Source organism: Corvus hawaiiensis, chromosome 26, assembly GCF_020740725.1.
Source record: "Corvus hawaiiensis isolate bCorHaw1 chromosome 26, bCorHaw1.pri.cur, whole genome shotgun sequence".
NCBI lineage: Eukaryota > Metazoa > Chordata > Aves > Passeriformes > Corvidae > Corvus > Corvus hawaiiensis.
In genome coordinates this window covers 23,820,278-23,825,879 of record NC_063238.1, presented here as the reverse complement: position 1 = coordinate 23,825,879, position 5,602 = coordinate 23,820,278, and positions in this window count along the sequence as shown.

Sequence of the window (5,602 nt, the reverse complement as noted above, 5' to 3'; positions counted from 1 at the left end):
CCTTTGGTGTAGATTTCATGTCATCTCTCTTCCCACACCCTTTAGAGTAATGGCAATACCATACAGAAATTTAATATGAAAGTGTGTTTCTATTAAGGAAAATTTTAATACACATCTAGACATTTAGTTCATGTCAGGGAAGTTGAGATTGAATACATCATACCTGATTTTAAGATTGCTCTAATTAATTACTTTACAACTTTTAGCTGCCTAAGCTTTTTGACTGTTCCTGATTGGAACTCTGGAGATACCTTAAAAATGTAGATGGTCCCCAGACTTACAGCAAGAGGCATAAAAACTTCCTTAAGAGCTGACCTTTTGGAATAGTTCTATTTATCCGGAAACCCCTGGCTTGCTACTGTTGAGTCTGTAAAGGAGAACTGGGCCAGGAGTCTTCATGTTGTCCAGAGGATTCAGACACTACAGCTCAGTTTGTGGAAAAGTCCAGAGTAATGAAGCCAGGGTGCTCTTCCATTCCACTTCCCCAGGGAGGTGTGCACCCACGGTATTCAGAGTAACTGTGGCATTTGTGGATACTTGGTGTGAAACTGAAATAGTTACAGAGAGGTTGAGACTGATTTTCAAACAGTGTCACATCCCTGTCATGTACTTACCTTGGAAAGTAATTGAATTGTATTAAAATATTAATGTTATACTTATGTAGTCAACATGGGGGAAGCTTGAGCGGCTTTTTCTTGATTGAGCCGCACCTGTAAGTACAGTGTAAGTATTTTCTAGTTTTAGATACTGTTTTTTGGGGTGAAAAGTTACCAGGTTAATCTTGATTCCTGGAGGAATGAGTTGAACCACCTCACTGAACATGAACTCAGTGGCCTTACCTGTTTGCACATGGAATTGACTTAAACTAAGTTACAGATCTTACTTTGACAAATTAAATATTCTTGTATTAAAAAAAAGTTTACATCATTGCATTTAGATCAGGACGTTCCATTTCCAGAAGCACCTAAGCCCTTTATCCTGGTATTTAAGGGTCAAGATATTGGTAGTAAAGGTGGTTAGGATAATGTAACACCTTTATAAAAGCAGTTAGGGCCATAGTCACCATTCCTAGAATTGGAAGGTGTTACAGTACATAATAAAAATTGGAACCTGATTAAGAACAGGAAAAAGGGAAGAGTATGGAGGGCAGAGGTTAACAAGGTTTTCTAAGGAGAGCTTGGTACATCTCTCAGTCACCAGTGAAAAAGTAACAATGACTTCTTTAATACATGAAAGCACTTGTCAAAAGGAAAAAGCAGTAATCAAATACATTTACAAAACAAAGGGCTACATTCCAGTCTGGAATCGAAGCAAGTTGACAGGCCATGACTAAAAAAATTCCAGTGGGGGTATTTGATCCACTTTTAAAAAGGAAGGACCACAGCTCTGTGGCAAATGTGAGTTCTGTCTCTTAGGCTTTAATGAAGACGTTGGCTGCTTCCCTTGCTAAAAGGATGTGGCTTTCAGCTTGCATGGTAAATATTTAAACTAGATGAAACAACGTGCCTTGGAAAATGCCTTTTTTCTTTTTTTAACCTTTGTCCAACTGTTTAAGGAAAGCTTTGAGTAATAGGGCTCTGTGAAGCTATTCCATGTACCTGGAGAAATCAAGGTATTCCTGAAAATTAAGAAGCACATATAATCAAGAGAGTATAATATTTCTTCTGCTGTATTCCACTCTTGTACCTTTAAACACAAAATACAAAGGTATATTTATGTAGGTCACTGGATGGTGTGGTGGGTTTTGTTTAAGAAAGCCTTCTCTGATCTCAGCAGTTAGGCTGATCTTTTAAATACCACAGGAGGTTCACCTGGAGTCTTCATTTCCCCCATTCTTCCACTCAAGTGATCTACAATTTGTGATGATGAAAAAATGTCCTGTATTGAGTGATCAGCCTTCTCTTACTACAAACATTTTCACGTATTTTGCATCTTTGTTCTGACGCCGAAGCCCCTGAAGTGTGGCACTGCTGCCTCCTGCTTCGCTGAGCAGAAAATGCTTCTGGCGGCCTCACGTGCTCTGAGTGTTGAGTGCAAGACTGACACTGCACACTGCAAACATTCCTCTGGGATCTGCACAGGGCTACAAACGATGGATGGGCAACAGAGCTTGAACAGGCGAAACCAGGAGGGGTTGGGGGTGTCTGCGTGGAACCCCACCATTGCACCTAGGGCAGCCTTGCCTCCCCAGCAGCCCTGTGCCCCTCTGAAGGGGAAGCCTCCCGGGATGACGGCCTGGCCATGCATAAGCTTTAAAGGTGCAGTTCAAGGCACTGCAGAGGCAGCCCTGACAGCCTAGGTAGTGCCTGTTGCACTTCTGGGAAGGCAGCTCACTCAGCTGGCTGCTCTTTCTGCTGAGGCAGCTGTGCAGCAGGCATCGTGTGATGGGGTGTGTTCCTTACTGCCACTAACAGCTCAGCAAGGTCCTGGCAGGCTGGTATCCCAGATTCTGGACAGAGGACAGAAGGAAAAAAGGACAGACAGCCCTTTGGATAAGAAAATCTATTCAAAGTCAAGATGTAGTTGCTTTTCCCAGCTCTCTTGGGATTTTTTTTTTAATGGTAAGTAGCTTTATCTTCTTCCAAGGTACAGTTAAAATCTGTTGGAAGATAGGAAATTCCAGTCTTTCTGAAAATGGTTACTCAAAATACCCTTTAAACAGGGGAATTTGTTTGCTACTGTTGTGGTTTTAAGGTGCCTCAAAACTCACATGAGGAGAACTGTTCTAAGCAATCACTGTTACCTTTGAGCTGTTTTCAGAGACCTTGCATTAATCCTATGGATTTAACTGAGAATAATTTTTGCCTACCCCACCCTTTGAAAAACTGGCATTGCCTGTCAGCTGTAGTAGTAGGAGCTGCTAGTTATGATGAGTGAGACCTAAGCATGCTTTTCAACTCTTGGGGTTACAAATTCTACAGTAAAGGTTGCTTTATATGTTTATTCTTATGTAACAAAACCATTTGTCCTAAGGATTGTTCTCCCTTTTTTTTCCTATCCTCTTGTAGCTGGATTTGAAATAACAGAAAACATTTTTAAACCTACCAAGTACTAAGTGTCATAACATCTACTTGATCTTTGAAAAATTGAGAAATATTCATGAGACAACTTCAATATTAATCCAGATAATTAACCTCAATTCAATGTTCTTTACATTGTGCTCTGCTGTCTCCAAACTCTGCTTTTGAGAGATGAGTGACAGAAAAGTGCTCTGAAGACTTTGTGTCCTGTGTTAATTCAGTTTCCAGCTGAAAGCAGAAAAGCTGAGGCAGCTCTCGGTTTAAGTCTCAGGGTTGGTGTGATTTTCCTGGAGTCAGCACTTCACATTGTCACCAGCTCTTTGAGTTGAGAGTCAAATTACCTTCTCTCCTCGGCGAGGCTGAGGTGTAGCTTCAATAGATGCAAAGCACTTCCATCTTTAACCGTGTGCTTGAAACAGAAGGAACTATTGTAGAGGTGTAGATTTGCTTTACAGATGAGCAGGGACACGAGAGGCATGAGCCATCCTGTCAGCACTGGCTGGTGTGGGAGGACTCCTGGATCCTGGAGTGAGGCTGTAAACTGGGCATCCCTTATCTCCACCATTTAGATGAGGGATGCCCCTGCTGGTTTTCCAGTGTGCTAACACTTATTAGCAGTGAAATACAGGGTAGAGCCAAGTCAATCATGCCACATGCCAAATTGCCTTTTCAGAACTAGGGAGAAAATGACAGCTTCAGATTCTGGTCCCAGGCAAAATACAGCAACAATTATGGCTTGGAAGTAGGAGTTCCTAAGGGCTTTGGAGGTTCACTCTGCAAGCCATGCAGTTTTGCTTGGCCTCTCAGGAGCCCACATTTCTGGAACATTCAAGGTTCCTGTAGCAAACAGGGCTGTTTGAGATATCTTTGGAGAACTTTCTGGTAGAGCTGTTCTGCAGAAGTTTTTTATTTTTCAGGATATTTTTTTTTTTCAAAACCTTTTTAAGGTCACTGCTCAGATGGTTGTTTTGCCCTCCTGGCAAAGCCTCCAGATATTACCAGACTGTAGTGGCTGAAAGTAGCCTTGAAAGAAGCTGAAAGGCAGGGTCCCCCTAACTCAGCTACTTGATGCAGATCTGGAATGCTGTAATTCATTGCAGACCCATTATTTCATGTGACTCCTGACTGGGAGGAAGAGGGAAAAAAGGTTTCAAGGACAGAACTTCAAATATGTCACGCCCTGGATTATGTGTCTGGAGCTTGTCTTGGATTGGAAAATAGTTGAAGAAAATAAGCTTTTTCAACCATAGGCTCCCTTCCTTTTGTTCTTTCTTAGGCTGAGTGTGTTTTATGGTGGTTTCTTTCTTACTACAGATGTGCTTCTCTGAAGCAACTTAGCAAATTGTTTTTGTTGACCGGACATTTCTTGCCTGGCAGGAAACATTGGTTTCAGTGGGAGAAATTACTCCTTTACTGTTTGTTTGCTTTGTGTTCTTTCCTCTCCTTGCTTTTAATCCTGGTCCCTTGTATAAACTCTACTAGAGTGCTTTAAAGTTGGAGCATTTCATCAGGAATCAACATCTTTTGGTGAGTAAAATGGTATTGTTGGAAGCATCCACTGGCAGTGCCATTAGCTGTAGGTGAGGGTGCCAGCCATGTAAAATGTAAATGTCACACACCTGAGCTACCATCCCAGGCAGGCTGGCGTGGACCCCAGGTGACCTGTAGGACAGACACAACAGCTTGTCAATGTGTAAAATTGTAAAGCCAAGTCCCTGCTGCTGAATTTTTTAGGTTCCTTAGAGAGGAAAGAGTTGCTTAAGTATAAATCTTTATCAAGGTAGAATATCCTTAGATTAATGTCAAATTTAATTCCATCAGGTTTTTTCTTTACATCTAAATTTTATAATTTTTATTTCTTTACGTTTGAAAACTTGGAAATATTTTCCTATGTATTAATGCTTTCTGCTGCTGTGTAGCCCCACAGGGAGGTGAGAGGAAGACTGATTCCCAACCTTGTGCCACAGAGCCAAGTGCTTGCCCATTGCACTGTTTTTTAAGAGGCTCATTGCAGTTTAACCTTCTGGGACAGGGTATTTAAGCTGTTTGGCTGCTAATGCTAAGCCATTTAGCATCAGCATGTCTAATTCCACTCCCACTGCCAAAAGAAACTGGAGAACCCTTCTAGGTCAGTGAGGTTGTCTCTGGGTTGCCAGCAAGTGGCATTTCATGAATGGGAATTTTTCTGATCAAAGGGTGTTCCTGGGGTGGCCAAAGGGGATACCAGTAAGCTTTGTAAAGAAAACACTGAACTTCACCAAAGCATCTTTTTGTGTTTTGAGACCTGGCAGCTTTTGTTTATGTGGCTTCACAGTTCCATTCAAGGTAGAGGAAGGTTAACTCCTCAGTGCTTGCAGCTGAGCTCTCACCCAGGCTAAGTGATGGAAGGCATTGCAGTGTGAGTTCAGGCCATTCACCTCCACGTGCTCATCATGCCATGTGTTGAGGAGCAGTGACCATGAGGGGTGACAGGCTCTTGCACTACAGCAGAACATTACTGAAGCAAGGTGCCTACCCTGTAATGGGGAAACAGAAGTGTAGGTCTGTTACCTAAGGCAGCAAACACCAGCAATGAGCAATTT